The 17,105-nt window shown below is 39.0% G+C and overlaps 1 protein-coding gene across 3 annotated transcripts in view; it reads left to right on the top strand.

Moving 5' to 3' along the window:
* Positions 1-17,105, top strand: part of CHRM3 (cholinergic receptor muscarinic 3) — a 521,859-nt gene that overhangs the window by 230,847 nt on the left and 273,907 nt on the right. For 2 of the 3 annotated variants that reach the window (XR_010127531.1, XM_063670724.1), the window contains exon 4: positions 9,033-9,095. The exons of the other annotated variant lie outside the window; for it this stretch is intronic. The gene's annotated coding sequence lies outside the window, so the exon portion shown is untranslated. The remainder of the gene's footprint in view (positions 1-9,032; positions 9,096-17,105) is intronic. 3 annotated transcript variants of the gene reach the window in all.

The following is a 17,105-nucleotide window of genomic DNA, read 5'->3' as shown; positions in this document are numbered from 1 at the left end:
CCAAATTTATTTGAGCACCATATCTCTTTTTTGAATATTGTGGAGCCCTCGGACATCCAGTAGAATCTAGGAAATGTAACCGTCTAGGTAGTGTCTTGTGATTGCTTGAATTTGCCTACTCTAAACCCTATCATCTTAGTCACTTATCAGTTAGAATCCAGACAGTCCTGGTGACTCTCTACAATACCAGCAAGGGTGAATTTTTGGCCAGGCGTGGGAGCTCACACCTACAATCCCAACACTTTGAGAGGCGGAGGCAGGAGAATTGCTTCAGCCCAGGAGTTTGAGACCAGCTTGGGCAAGATGGTGACACCTCGTCTCTACAAACAAATTTAAAATGTAAAAAATTAGCCAGGCATAGTGGCGCATGTCTGTAGTCCCAGCTACCCAAGAGACTGAAGGAGGAGGATTGCTTCAGTCTGGCGGTTCTAGGCTGCAATGAGCTGTGATGGCACCACTGCATTCCAGCCTGGTTGACAGAGAAAGACATATATATATATATATATATATATATATATATATATATATATATATATATATATTTTAAAAGAGTGAATTTTTATAAAGATGATAAAACATTGGAAAAAATTTAAACCTACCATATGATATTAAAATATCTATAGTTTTTATCATCATACAACACACTGTACATGGTGTAGAGTTCCAATATTCATTTCTGTCGCCTTCTTCACACACACATGCTCACAACTGATAACAGTCTGTACATGAGATGACCACTGTAGTGTGCCCCTGGAGGTTCCTTTTGTGCCTACTTTAAATAGCATTTGGCAAGCCCTTTTTATTGTTTCCTGGCAGTATTCCTAAGTATCCTGCTCATCCTGTATCTTAGCAGCATTTATCAATCTTCTCTGCCTGCTGTTGTTACGTTTCCTTTTTTCTTTTTATCAACTGTGTTTCTAAGGAGTTTTGCTTGGCTGCAGAACACCCAGGGAAGTGCGTACAGTTAAAAACTCCCCAGGTGTGACTTATTACGTATTTTCCCTGGTCTTAATGTGTATCTGTCTGGGCAGTGATGTGGACTTAAGGGCACATTTTGGGCCTGCAGTCTTTACCCACCACCCTGTGAAAGAGACAGACATGTGAATAGAGAGTAGGAGTGCCTTTTTTTTTTTTTTTAAATGAGAAGCAGAATGGTAAGGCACAGAGGAAACTAGAAGCCCAGATGGGAAATGCAAGCTTAGAGAGGCTGATGCAGCTTCAGTCATGGGTGGCCCTGTCTAGTCTGGAGAGAAGCTCAGGCCTCATCTGCTAGGAGGTTTGTTTTCAAGTCACGTTTTAATTAGAATGTAGTATATGCCCATTTAAAACGAAAACACAACTTGGAAAACAGGAATCTTCGAGGAAAAATGATATACATTCCTATCACTTAAAAGATAGTCAAGACGGCCAGGCACGGTGGCTCATGCCTGTAATCCCAGCACTTTGGGAGGCCGAGGCGGTCAGATCACAAGGTCAGGAGATCGAGACCATCCTGGCTAACATGGTGAAACCCCGTCTCTACTAAAAATACAAAAAATTAGCCGGGCAGGGTGGCAGCCACCTGTAGTCCCAGCTACTTGGGAGGCTGAGGCAGGGGGATGGCGTGAACCTGAGAGGCAGAGCTTGCAGTGAGCCAAGATCGCGCCCCTGCACTCCAGCCTGGGAGACAAAGCAAGACTCTGTCAGAAAAAAAAAAAAAAGTCAAGATGACATTTAGATGTCATATTTCCTCTCTGTTTTTTATGATTTATTTGTTTATTTATTTATTTATTTATTTTTGAGATGGAATCTCACTCTGTCGTGGGCCCAGGCTGGAGTGCAGTGGCGGGATCTTGGCACACTGCAACCTCCGCCTCCTGGGCTCAAGTAATTCTCTTGCCTCAGCCTCCCAAGTAGCTGGAATTACAGGCACCTGCCACCATGCCCAGCTAATTTTTGTATTTTTAGTAGAGATGGGGTTTTGCCATGTTGGCCACACTGGTTTTGAATTCCTGACCTCAGGTGATCCATTCGCCTCAGCCTCCCAAAGTGCTGGGATTACAGGTGTGAGCCACTGCGCCTGACCTCCTTTCTCTTTTTTATAACATATAGTTATTCTATCACTCCTCTGAGGTAAATTACTGGTTTTTAACTTCAGGCTGTGCATGAGAAAACCAAGGCCCTGAGTCTGGACTGCCTGAAGTCCACACTCAGCCACTGCTGAAGACCTTGGAATGAGACTTCCTGCCATTGCAATGAACAGTAAAAATGAAACAGATTCTCCAAACAAGCAGGTCCTACATATAGGACAAAATATAGCTACTTTCTAGTATTTAAGAATATATCTACCTGCAGACTTTTAAACTGAGCCAATATTGTTACTGATTCTTCATTTTCTAATCAATTCCAAAGTGTAATTGATGAGAATGATGGCCCAATTATGGAGAGATATTGGACTGTAAATTTCATAGTGGTCTTTTAAGCTGTTTTTCTGGTTTGTGGCAGAAGCACCCAAAAGAATATCTTTTATAAGAATCAAAACTACAGGTACCTTTTTCCCCTTTAAAATTGGTTTCTCGAACCCCCATAAACACCATTATTTGGTCAAACTCCATAACACTGGTTTGACCCAAAATAAGAACTACTTATCCCTAGCTTTCACGTTCATGTTATGACTTAAGAGAGAGGGAGAGAGGGGTGGGAGTCAGGGTGGGGGTGGAGGGAGAGCCTGAGATTCATAGACTATAATTATAAGTCACCTGAGCTGGGGTTGCTGAAAGGTTACCTGAAGAAAAGGGTAATTGATATTTCCAAGTATCTAAATGGAGCCATCTCTGGCTAAAGAATAGCATTTTAAAGATATAATATTATTTATAAAATCAAGGAGCTTCAAGACTGGACCTTTTCTTTTGTTATAGATTTTTTTTGAACTTTAAAAATTACAGGAAACCATTTGGTGAGTTAGACATTTTTAAAATTATAGTTTCATGGGAAAAATAACAGCATTGACTTTTAGATCTGGATGTGTTTTTCCATGTTAAAGCTACTTACTAAATGGAGCATGTAGTAGTTTTTACTCAATATGACAGAGTCTTTTAAAATTCTCTTTGTGAATAATAGTTACTGTTGTTTTCTCAAAATACATTTTTCAAGGATTATCTCCCTCTTAATGCCACAACATCAGAACCTTGGCCAAAGATTGTTTTCAGTCTGCCTTTGGTGCAAGACTGTGTTTGAGACCCAAGAGATAATAAATAGATACGTCTGTGAATGCTACTTTTCTTGCCAAAAATCAGATACATAGGTAGATACATATATAGATAGAAATAGAGATAGATAGGTAGGTATGGGTAGGTAGATAGATGAGAGATAGAGATAGAGAGAAAGAGGAAGAGAGAGAGAATATCCAGTTATGGTGAGGAAATAGGAAACAAAATTGCTACAACTGTTTTGATAAATAATCTAGCAGTATGTACCAAAATTTAAGCTATGAATACTCTATAACATATAAATCATAATTTTAGGAATATAGAACTAAAAAATGAATGTATATATATTATATATACACACAAAAGGATTATTATTGCTATATTGTTTATAATAAGAAAAAGGAAGCAACCATAATTCTATAAATAGTAAAAGAATAAGGCACATCCATGCTGAGGTGGATTTACTCTCTCTTACAAAGTGGGAGTTAGATTCATAGGCATTGATGAGAAATGTATAGTACTGTTTCGTGAGAAGGGCATATGCATAGTCGATGAGTGGTAGGATAATAGTAAAAGAAGTGGGTAGAGACATACTTTATTTTATTGTACTTCAGTTCATTGTGCTTCACAGATATTGTGATTTTTACAGATTGAAGGTTTGTAGCTTCCCTGCTTCAGCAAATCCATTGGCAGCATTTTTCCTACCCCAAGTGCTCACTTTGTGTCTGTGTCACATTTTGGTAATTCTTGTAGTATTTCAAGCTTTTTAATTATTATTATATCTGACATGGTGATCTGGAATCAGTGATCTTTGAGGTTATTGTTGTAATTGTATTGAGATGCCATAAGCCACTCCCATATAAAATGGCAAGCTTAATTGATAAATGTAATTAATGAATGTGTTCTGACTGCTCCACCAACCACCCATTTCTTCATCTCTGTTCCTCTCGTTGCCCTCCACCCCATTTCCTGAGTCACAACAATATTGAAATTAGGCCAATTAATAACCTTACAACAGCCTCTAAGTGTTCAAGTGAAAGGAAGAGTTACATGTCTCAATCAAAAACTAGAAATAACGAAGCTGAGTGAGGGTGCCATGTGGAAATCTGAGACAGGGTGAAAGTGATGCCTCTTACACCAAACAGCCAAGCTGTGAATGCAAAGGAAAAGTTCATGAAGGAAATGAAAAGTGCTACTCCAGTGAACACACAAATGATAAGAAGGCAAAACAGCCTCATTGCTGATATGGAGAAAGTTTGAGTGTCCTGGCTAGAAGATCCAGCCAACCACAAGATTCCCTTAATCCATAGCCTCATCCAGAGCAAGGCTTTAACTCTCTTCAATTCTGTGAAGGCTGAGAGAGGAAAGGAAGCTACAGAAGAAGAATGTGAAGCTAACAGAGGTTGGTTCATGAGGTTTAAGGACAAAAGCTGTCTATATAATATAAAATTACAAGGTGAAGCAGCAACTGCAGATCATTGATGAAGGTGGCAACACTAAACATCAGATTTTCAGTGTAGACTGAACAGCCTTCTGCTGGAAGGAGATGCCATCTAGGACTTTCATAGCTAGAGAGAAGTCAAGGCCTGGCTTTAAAGTTTCAAAGGACAGGCTGACTTCCTTATTAGGAGCTAATGCAGCTGCTAGTTAAGTTGAAGGTAACATTCATTTATTATTTCAAAAATCCTAGGGCCCTGAAGAATTATGTTAAATCTACTTTGCCTGTGCTCTATAAATGGAATAACAAAGCCTGGATGACAATGCATCTGTTTACAGCCTGGTGTACTGAATATTTTAAGCCTACTGTTGAGAACTACTGCTGAGAAAAAGATTCATTTAAAAATATTACTATTCACAGGCAATGCATCTACTCGTCCAATAGCCCTCATGTGGGTGTACAAGGAGGATATTAATGTTGTTTTCATGCCTGTTAATATAACATCCGTTCTGCAGCCCATGAATCAAGGAGCAATTTTGGCTTTTAAGTCTTACTATTTTAAGAAATACATTTCATAAAGCTATAGCTGCCATAGATTCTTTCGATGGATCTGGGCAATATCAATTGAAAACCTTCTAGAAAGGATTCACCATTATAGATGCTATTAAATACATTCATGTTTCTTGAAAGGAGGTAAAAATATCAACACTAATAGGAGTTTGAAGAGGTAGATTTCAGCCCTCATGGATGATTTTGAGGGGTTCAAGACTTCGATGAAGAAAGAATAAATACCATTGTGGTAGAAACAGCAAGAGAACTAGAATTTAAAGTGGAGCCTGAAGATGGGCCTGAATTGCTGCTATCTCATGATAAAACTTGGAGGAGGAGTTGCTTGTTATGGATTAGCAAAGAAAGTGGTTTTCTTGAGATGGAATTAACTCTTGGTGAAGATACTGTGAATGTTGTTAAAATGACCACAAAGGATTTAGAATATTATATAAACTTAGTAAAGCTGCAGCAGCCTTTGAGAGGATTGGTTCCAATTTTAAAAGAAGTTCTACTGTGGACAAAATGCTGTCAAACAGCATCACATGAGACTTGAGGATGTGATGTATAGCATCACAAGCTACAGAGAAATCTTTTACAAAAGAAAGAGTCAATCACTGCAGCAAACTTCATTATTTCTTATTTGAAGAAATTGCCACAGCCTCCCCAGCTTTTGGCAACCACCACCCTGATCAGTCAGCACCCATCAACATTGAGGCAAACCCTCCACCAAAAAAAAAATATATAACTCTATAAAGGCTCAGATGATTGTCAGAATTTTCTAGCAATAAAGTATTTTTTTATTATACTTTAAGTTTTAGGGTACATGTGCACAACGTGCAGTTTTGTTACATATGTATACATGTGCCATGTTGGTGTGCTGCACCCGTTAAATGGTCATTTACATTAGGTATATCTCCTAATGCTATCCCTCCGCACTCCCCCAAGCCCATGACAGGCCCCGGTGTGTGATGTTCCCCTTCCTGTGTACAAATGTTCTCATTGTTCAATTCCTACCTATGAGTAAGAACATGCAGTGTTTGGTTTTTTGTCCTTGCGATAGTTTGCTGAGAATGATGGTTTCCAGCTTCATCCATGTCCCTACAAAGGACATGAACTCATCCTTTTTTATGGCTGCATAGTATTCCATGGTGTATAAGTATTTTTAATTAAGGTATGTACATTGCTTTCTTGGACATAATGCTATTGCATATCTAATTGATGACAATATAGTGTAAACATAACTTTTGTATGCACTGGGAAACCAAAAAATGTGTGTGACTTACTTTATTGTGGTGGTATGAAACCAAAACCACAATATTTCCAAGTTATGCCAGTACAACTTTAAAAAGGTTAGCAAAATATCCTACCTTTTTTATGGACATCATAAATCAGAGTAATATTTTGTTGACCTGTTGAAAGAAGCCTGTCGTCTAGCCTTCCATAATTATTCTGTCTCTAGTTTTGTTTTCTTCTTTATTTGGCTAACTATATAATTAGGACAGCGTTCTCTGGAATTGCCAATCTTAGTTTGATTATGTGACCTTTGAGCCATGTTTACTGGGTTTTGGAGAAGACTGTCATCTGTACTTAGTGATTTGAACCTCATCTCTAAATGAATGTTACATGCTATTAATTTTCAGTAGAATGAATCTGCAGCTAGGATGAAAGCCAGTTCCTTTGCTTGTTTTCAGAATGAATGTCTTTCTGAATCTGATACTAGAGAAATTTAATCAGAGATACTTCAAGGTGTTCAATCTCGTGTATTGTCTCCCAATTCATTTAGTGAACAAGATATTGATATTAGTAGACACTTCAATAAAATTGAGTTGTGTTTATGTCTGTTTTAACATTAATGGTGCTACTTAATTTTGTATAATATGTATTTACTTATTTAAAATGATCTGAATTTCAACATGTAGGCAATGTTGGGACTCCTAATTGTAAATTAGGCAAATGTGTTTGTGATAATTGGCATTTATTACTTTTAATGATAAAATCTACTGTAAATATTTACTGAGCAACTACTATGCACAACACAGTGGGTTTCTGTGAGAGGACTGACACATGGTTAAATGGAATTAACTGAGTACTTGCCCTTTGACTCATTAGATTTTACAGGGATATTATCAGTGAAAGATGAATTGTATGCTCATCAGCATGCCCTAAATGGTAGAAAATGTCTATTTGTTAGATAGAGATGAGGGAGAAAAATGACTACATCCTCACACTGAAGTGTTGTTTGATGACTTACCCTCGTTTCCTGTAGTAGGAATGGGAGTGTTGATATAGTTGAGTTCACTCTTGAAGTTCTAAGTACACAGATATTATTTCCTGAGAACGTGCTGCTATGTAAGAGAGTCAAGGCAGTTGGTGGAAAGAGTCAGACAGAGCTGATTTCAAGTTGTGACCCATGGTCACTTACACCCTCAACCTCAGTTTCCCATCCCAGGGTATAAAGTGCATGCATTTCATGGAATGATAGCTCCAGCCCTTCCTTCCATAAGACACACTTCTCAGATAGGGAGGGCCAGGGGAGGGCAGCAGTGGGGAAGGGGATCTTGGGAGAGGAGGAGTCTGAGAGGCCTTGCTTGGGTCAGATGCCCTCCCTTGCTGAAAGTGGGAGAGGATCCCGTGACTGACAGTTCCAACATAGCAAGCAATAGCAGAGGGAGAGGGAGGCGCTAAAGAGAGGAAGAAGGGATATCAGGGCAGCAGAGGACCAATGCTCATGAGCATAAAGGTGCTTCTCAAACTGATGAAGGAGCAATTACTCTTTTCCCCCAAATCCTTTGCATATTAATACTTTTAAAAGATATAGAAAATACAAATCTATTTTAAAATTGTTAATTACATATCCAATTGCTGTAAAACTCTCTTGAAGTTTGCTCTCCATCTCTGTGCTGATCTTGTCACAGATGACACTCTCAGAGGTTTCACTAGGCTCCTCTCTCACTTGCTGAGAAAAATCCCTCCACATGCACCTCTAGGATCTTTCTACTTCTTACCTTACAGTCTCTTCTCAGTCCTCTTTTCATTTGGTGTCACCGTCACCATGCTGTGCAAACTTCAAGGTCCTCCTTTAAAAAATTCAATCACACCTTATCAGGAGATCTCATCCTCAAGTTCTTCCATAGCATTTCCCATTCCTTCATGATGCTCTGAACTCAGCCACATCCTTCACAACGACACAGTTCCCCTGTTCTTCTGCAAAGCCTGGCACTTCTTTTTCTTTCTCTAGGTTAACCTTCTAATGGAGGTGCTTTCCTAAGATTCTGGCCTAGCTGTCAGGCTCAGTACACTTCAAAAAGGTGAACTTCAGTGTCTGAAGTGGAGTTAGGGGATTTTCATGAAGATTGCATTTTCTTCCTGTATGAGAATGGGCTAATTGTAAGATCACTGTATGTGTATATTTCGAATAGTGTCTGGGAGAAGGTAGCAACTGGAATGCTTGTTGAACATAGACCATACTAGCCAATTTGCTAAGAGAACAAGGCAATCATCACTTACGTGTAAAATGAAGAGATGAGCAACCTCTTTATTTTTATTCTTCTCATTCTATCTCCCTTCCTTGCAACTGGAGCTTAGGCAGATAGGAGGTGAGGAGCTGTAGAATGAGGAAGTCAATAGATACATTTCTTTTCCAGTGACGGGTACCTTAACTTCTCTGACCCTTTCCATCCTCTTCAGGTACATGAGGTTAGGCACCTCATGTACCTAACATAACTTCCAACTCAAAAATTCTGTAACTTTTTTCCATTGCCTCTAATCGTGTTGTGTAACCTATAGATGTTCTTTTTCCCAGGGTCCTGGTTATTTGTTAATCCCATATTTTTGTTTGTTTGTTTGTTCTTTTCTAGCACTTGTGTTCTGATTAGTCGCCGAATAAATGACAGTCAGAACTTCAGCTAAGGTACGATAAGGTAAGATCCTTTTTCTAGTTGAGCTATTTCCTTGAAAAGGGGGATTGATGGCCCAATCTGTGAGAACAGATTAACAAGGAATAAGAATGTATAAGTTGGTGTTTTCAACATGATGTACAATTGTTACCATTAGTCATGCTCAATTTTTTGTGTCTTAATAAAGCTAAGTGTGTTCATTTTCTCATCAGTTTAAAAATAGAAATAAAGGGATGTTGATTGATATTTGAAATAAGTTAACTTTAATTCAAATGCACATTTGTATTTAACTGTAGCAATGTGGAATTTTTTGAAATATTGCAAAATGTTTGAATTATTAGTACATATATAGGATCTTATAGCTTGTCTAATTCTTGGAAGCTTAAGAATTATCCCTGGATTTAAATTGCCTTTCTTCAGAATGCTGTACAACATATGATTGTGAACATAAACAGCAACATTGTGGAAAAGCTCAATCTTTCTTAGATGTTATCCTTAATAATGTTTTATCTATCCAGAAAACACTGCTAACATCCTAGCCTAAATCCAATCTCCCTGTATTAGTCCCTTCTCATACAGCTATAAAAACATTACCTGAGACTGGGTAATTTATAAACAAAAGAAGTTTAATTGTCTCACAGTTCTACATGGCTAGGGAGGCCTCAGGAAACTTACAATCATGACAGAAGGCGAAGGGGAAGCAAGGCACGTCTTTTTTTTTTTTTTTTTTTTTTTAGACAGAGTCTCGCTCTCTCTCCCAGGCTGGAGTGCAGTGGCGCGATCTCGGCTCACTGCAAGCTCCGCCTCCCGGGTTCACGCCATTCTCCTCCCTCAGCCTCCCGAGTAGCTGGGACTACAGGCGCCCGCCACCACGCCCGGCTAATTTTTTGGATTTTTATTAGAGACGGGGTTTCACCATGTTAGCCAGGATGGTCTCGATCTCCTGATCTCATGATCTGCCCGCCTCAGTCTCCCAAAATGCTGGGATTACAGGCGTGAGCCACCACGCCTGGCTAGACATGTCTTACATAGCGGCAGGAGAGGGAGGAGAGGGTGCAGGAGAAATTGCCACTTTTAAAACCATCAGATCTCATGAGAACTCCCTCACTATCGTAATAACAGCATGGGGGAAACCGCCCTCATGATCCAATCACTTCCACCAGTCCCCTCCCTCAACAGGTGGAGATTACAATTCGAGATGAGATTTGGGTGAGGACACAGAGCCAAACCTTATCACTACCCTGTTCCTTCCTAATAAAATGTTGATGTTGTAAGGACAGCAAAATGCCCAGCTAAAAAATATTCTCATCTTCCCAGACTCTTTTTTGTGGCTGTGTGACCCAGCCACAGCTAATGAGCTCTCAGTCATGGTCCCTGGTGAGAGACTTTCAAATGGAGATTCCTCTTAGAATGTTTTTTCTTTGTTCTTATCCCATCATTCTATCAGGAAATCACACTCCCCACCCCCCCCCCCACCACACCCCACCCCCCGCCACCTCTTCTTGCAATCACAGCAACAAAAGCAGAACTGAGGATACTGGAGCAGGAAGATAAAATGAGCTTGAGCTCTGGCAAGCCCACCATCAGATTTCTTGTTGCATGAGACACATACGGTCCCTAATTTAGACGAGCTTATTAGGTTTTCTGGCACTCAGAGCCAAATGTAGACTCAGCTGATTCAGTAACATTCATATCTGGATATCATGCTAGACACATTACCCTGTCTTACTTAAACACTGCAGCAGTGCTGTTAAGTCGAGTATTTTTATTCCCATTTTATGTATGAGGAAACAGACTCTAAGATGTTAAGAACTTTGTCCTATGAACCTTGTCCTATGTTAGTAAGTGACACAGGTGAGATTCGAACTTGGACCTGTCAGATGCTGGTCCCTGTACACAGCTGCCTCAATGCTGGTCCTGACAGCCTGGTTCCAGGAGCCTGTGCTATTGCTGATTACATTTTATAGTTAGTCAGTGGGCATTGTCAGCTCAGTAACCCTTTGAATACAATACTCTTCAATAGCACAGACTTTCTATTGTATTTTCCATTTGTAAAACTAAGTGAACTGAGTCTATTCCTGTATAACAGAAATGAGAGAGAGAGAGAAAGGAATAAAGATAGAGAGCAAAAGCAAGCAAGCAAGCAAGCAAGAAAGAAGGGAAAGGAAAGGAAAGGAAAGAAGGAAAGGAGAGGAGAGGAGGGGAGGGGAGGGGAGGGAAGGGGAGGGGAGAGGAGGGGAAAGGAAAGGAAAGGAAAGGAAAAGGGAAAAGAAAAGAAAAAAGAACAGAAAAGAAAAAGAGAAAAACAGATCTGATTTGGGAAAATCAGTTTATATTGGAATTGCCTATGAAAGCTGGTAAACGAAATATTAATTCTGAGCATCTTATTTTCTTTTTATTTTTTTGAAATAAAAGGTTAGAACTAATGGTCAAAATATGGTCACCAAAACTCAGCTTGTACCCAACAATCATAGAATTAAGTATTCTCCACCTAACAATCTTCATTAATTCACTCTTGTTGACTTGGTTCAGAAAAAAAAAAATACAGGTTAAAAACTAAGTCATGTAATGAAATTTCTTTCTGAAGAAAGTTATACAAGGCATTGAGTAAGGCACTAAGCTGACTTGGGGGATGGGGGAGCTGGATAATGGAAAAATCTTTTGGCTGGAAAATAAGAGACTGGAAATGCAGGGGATAGCCCAGCAATTTCTGGCGTTACAAAAAGCCATTTCACCTCTCTGGACCTTTGCTGATTATTTGTAAATTGAAGGTATAAGTTATTCTGATATGCTGTTGGTACAAAATAATAGCTTACCTCCTTGGGTCTCCATTGCTAATGCAGGGAAATACTCTGATGTCTATTCAAAGCAACAGTTTTTATTTCTGGCCATTGAACCTAAGAGTGACCAGTTATTTTCCTTTTCCGAATACATCCTGAATCCCTTGCCTCTTTTATTATGACTCCACTCCAAGTCATCATCTTGTCTTGCCTGGACAATGGCATTAGCTTCATGTTAGTCAACATGGCTTTCATTCTAACCATACAAAATTACTTTCTGTCACAGCCAGCGTCTGCCTTGGGAAACCTCCGTCAGATCTTGTTATTCTCCTATTTGAGACCTGCTCAAAATCCTTCAACTCCCTCCCCTGCATTTAGAATCAAATCCAAATGCATTGACATGACTTATAAATCTGATATGATCTGGTTTCTACTTGTACTTTTCTCTCTTGCTTCCTACACTCCAAGCCTCCCTGTCTTTATTTATTGAATGTTTCTCTTTGTTCTTTGCCCTCAGGGGCCTGGCATTGAGCCCCTGGCTCTTACCACTTGACCCTTCCAGTCAATCTCAGCTGCCAAGACCTCTCCTAACCGCTCTCTAAATAACCACTGTCCTCGACACCCAGGTTTAATTCCCTTTAAAGACTGGAAGTTTTATTTCTTAAGGCATACGAAAATAACCCCTTATGGACAAAATACTTACATATGTAACTTAAGGGACTTAGGTAAGACATGACGAATTCTGTCGCACCTGTTTATAATTTGTTGTTTATCTCCCATTATAATATGATCTAAGCTCCATGAAGGCAGGGCCTTGTCTGTTTCCTTCACTGCCAAAACCACCATACTTATAATGATGCCTGCCCCCTGCAAGAGGCTTAGTAAATGTTTGTTGAGTAAATGAATATAGAGTCAGAAAATACCCTACGTTAAATATCTTAAAAGAAATTAAGCAGTTCTTATAGATGTCCCCAACGTGTCTTTTGCTTAGATGGGAAGAAAAAGAAAAAAAAAAACAGAGAAAAAGATGAAGAAACAATCTAGGAAGAAGAACAGAGGGACAGACAGTGGTATAAATAGAAAATAGCAGTAAGTCCTTGGGTCGGACTGTTTCAGGGATCTTTACTCAGTGGCATTTCTGATCTATGATGTTGGGCGACAGGGCTCCATTCTTTGGATCTTACATAGATTTATTGGCTAAACCTGGCACATGCACAGTGAGAAATGTTTGTTGAATGAAGGCCCGAAAGAATGAAATAATAAATTACTGAACTGCTAAGAGCAAAATTTTCCGTTTTTATGGGGATGATAATATTCCCTTGATGCCGGTATTTAATCCATGTTATGTTAGTAACAAACATTCCAGATAACAATGACTGTGAAAAATATCCCGGGAAACAAAAGTCAGTCACTGTGCCAGGCATTTCCCTTAGCGCATTTCAGAGTTTATTCTGTCTTCAAAGGAATTGTCACAGTGACTATCCAGAATGGCACAGGGTGTTAATGTATTAAAAATACTGACAGGAAAATGAAAACTAGAAAAACGTCTTATCTGTCAATTAAATGATATAGCCTTGTGGTTAGATTACAGCAATTCTGGGGCTTTTTCTTTGCTGCCGATTGAGATTTGACAGCTGTTTGTAAAATATTTACATTCTGATTTCTGTCACATTGACAGCACTTTTGGGTCTTTGGAAGATGATAATTATATGTTTGGAAAATGTTTAAAAAAATTGAAGCTGATCTGTTGAGAAAAATCTGTTTTTAAAATTGTGCAAGGGAAGGGCACCCACTTTATTAATGAATGTGCATCTAATAAAAGTCAGAAGTAGTAGATTGTTGTGATCCAAAAACATACTACATGTAATGTGCAGTAGTATCCCTCCCAACCCTGCCTGCTTTGGGTACGTCAGCTTTTCTTCATCAGCTGTGTGTGTGGCTGGCCACATACTTGTTATGCTTTTCAATTTTATTATGCACATAAAATGGCAATATTTGGATGGCACATTGGATGGGATTTTGGAGTATCTATATGAAAGTTTGTATCCTCGGTATTAAAGGAAGAGAAAATAAAAAGTTTTTGGAGGAATAGTAAGTATTGAATTTATATAGAACTTCCAAATAAAATCTTTTCAAAGATTTTAAAGAGAAGTATACATTTATATATAAATTTATATTATCAGGTATACAGAAATGATGACCTGTAATTCTTGATCAATGGTCTTATCAAAGTCTTTTGTTTGGCTTTGTAAATTTATTTTCTTCTCTAACGTGTTGCTACATCACTAAATATTCTTTTTAAACACCATTATATTTATATGCATAGAAAATGTGCATAATATTCTATAACATACATAAATACTCCTGATCATTTCCAGTATTTCACGTTAAAAATTTTAATATTGATGAAGATCATTGTTAATAACTTTCTACACATATCACTGAATATCTTCCTTAGAATATAGTCCCAGAAATGAAATTCCTTGATCAAATGGTACACAAATTTTTAAGGCTTTTGATATTTACTGTATGGTTTTCCTTTCATCAAAGTCTTGAGAGTCACTATATGTGTGATGCTTTCTAAGAACAAGTAGATGATAGAAAATGTAAAAACCTATTTTATAGCCATTCAGAAGTTTCTTTTAATTGAAATTATGTTTAAAGATTCTAACAGCTATTACTTTCTTTCATTGACAAATGTGATGTTGAAACTTCTTGGGATAAGGCAAATGATTTTGGAACCCATCCTAACCTTTTAGTATCAAGTATCTGAAAAATTCTTAGAAGGCGTAAATGTTTTTACAGCCCTCACCCTGCACATAGCTTGAAATCACTAAAAGAGCATATCAGCTGCAAATGGACAGAAGCAGACTCAACCCTTGATGCTTTGTAAGAACAAGTAGACAATAGACTAAGTGACTAGGGACAAAAGTGCAATTGAAGGCCCTAGGTCTACACCCATTTCCCACCCACCCGTCTTCCCACTGCTGGCTCTGTCCTGTTCCCCCAGGGTCCTCAGCCTCAGAGCCTACATGTGGACTCTCAGCCTGAAGGTCCAAACAGCTTCTCCCCACGTCGTCATGCCTATCCCTTGATCACAAATTTATTAGAGTTCCAGGTGCACAATGGGAATGCATCAGTGAAAGATCATTCTATGCCTTAAATGGGGGTGGACTGTGAGCTTTAGGGCAGAGAATTCCAGGGACTTGGTTATGTGAAACTTGGTCTAGAAGCAACCAAAATTCTTATCGGCCTGTCCCTTGGAGAGGGTTATGATGAGAGAGATGAGAAGAAGGCCAGAGTGGACCCTTTGATACTGTGCTTTTCAAACACTCATGTGCATACCATCACCATTAAAATACAGATTCTGATTCAGAAGGGCTGAGCTTTTGTATTTCTGACAAGCTTTCAGATGAAGCTGATGCACGTTGATGAAGCTGACTGCACTTGAGTAACAAGACTGTGATACACAGGGCCAAGGCAGGGTCCCATGGCCTGGGGACTGGACAAAAGTATTGACCTGACGTGAAGACAGATAAGTGGGCCTACTTGAGACAGCTTTCTTCAGCAGGAATTCCCAGCCCGGCCTTCCCACTCCTCACTCCTCTCTATTGAACACCATGCTCCCTGGTGTCCAACCTGTACCGCTACTTCCTCCATCAGCTCACAGCCCCTTGTCAGTGATGGGCAGAGCAGTCTATGGCTGGGCATTGAACTTGACATCTGGATGGCAGAGCCCCCCTCAGCCATGCTTAGAGTATCATGGAAGAGCAGCAGGAGCCAAGTGTCCCCATCGTATTTGCAGCTGGACTAGACCTTAGGCACAGCACCAGATGCACTCAGCTATGCCTGCCTCTGAGGACTAGGGCCCCTGCCCAAGCCCTGCCAGCCACTGGAGTCTGAGGGTACTGGCTTCTCTCTTGAACACCAGGGCACTGTGGGACAACATGTGGGAAGCCTTATAGTTAGGTTCAAAATGGCACATTCAGTGGAGATAGTAAATGCAATAGTCCTCTAGTGATATTGTAGTACATTATATGATCACAGATTAAAAACCAAAATTCAACTTTTCACATGGCCCAAATGAAAATGCATTTTAAAGAAGCCATGCTTAAATTATCAAAGGAACATGTGGACTAAAAGGAAAAGAAAGTCCAGACTAGGAACAAAAAATGAAACAAAATAATAGATGGTAATTTTATTTTTTATTTTTTTTTATTCAACCTGCTGTTCTTTAATTACTGATGAGAGCACGTGCTTATTATTCATATGTTTGTTAATAATTTGCATTGTTCTTTCTTTTTTTTTTATTATTTAAAAGTTTTATTATTCACTCAAATGTTTTCATATCTGATTGGTTTGCCAGGTATTAACCTGGGAAAGAATGAGGATTTAACAAATATAGACAGATTGTAACAGAGCAATAAAATTAGGAAAATAATTTACCTAGTTATCATTAGATTTGTATGCATTCTTTTTTTTTCTTTTTATTATTATTATTATTATTATTATTATTATACTTTAGGCTCTATGGTACATGTGCGCAACATGCAGGTAAGTTACATATGTATACATGTGCCATGCTGGTGTGCTGCAAATAACAGGAGCTGAAATTGTGGCAATAATCAATAGCTTACCAACCAAAAAAAGTCCAGGACCACATGGGTTCACAGCCGAATTCTACCAGAGGTATAAGGAGGAGCTGGTACCATTCCTTCTGAAACTATTCCAATCAATAGAAAAAGAGGGAATCCTCCCTAACTCATTTGATGAGGCCAGCATCATCCTGATACCAAAGCCTGGCAGAGACACAACAAAAAAAGAGAATTTTAGACCAATATCCTTGATGAACATTGATGCAAAAATCCTCAATAAAATACTGGCAAACAGAATCCAGCAGCACATGAAAAAGCTTATCCACCATGATCAAGTGGGCTTCATCCCTGGGATGCAAGGCTGGCTCAATATATGCAAATCAATAAATGTAATCCAGCATATAAACAGAACCAAAGACAAAAACCACATGATTATCTCAATAGATGCAGAAAAGGCCTTTGACAAAATTCAACAACGCTTCATGCTAAAAACTCTCAATAAATTAGGTATTGATGGGACGTATCTCAAAATAATAAGAGCTATTTATGACAAACCCACAGCCAATATCACACTGAATGGGCAAAAACTGGAAACATTCCCTTTGAAAACTGGCACAAGACAGGGATGCCCTCTCTCACCACTTCTATTCAACATAGTG

Source organism: Pongo pygmaeus, chromosome 1, assembly GCF_028885625.2.
Source record: "Pongo pygmaeus isolate AG05252 chromosome 1, NHGRI_mPonPyg2-v2.0_pri, whole genome shotgun sequence".
NCBI lineage: Eukaryota > Metazoa > Chordata > Mammalia > Primates > Hominidae > Pongo > Pongo pygmaeus.
This window is presented reverse-complemented; position numbering and strand designations above follow the sequence as displayed.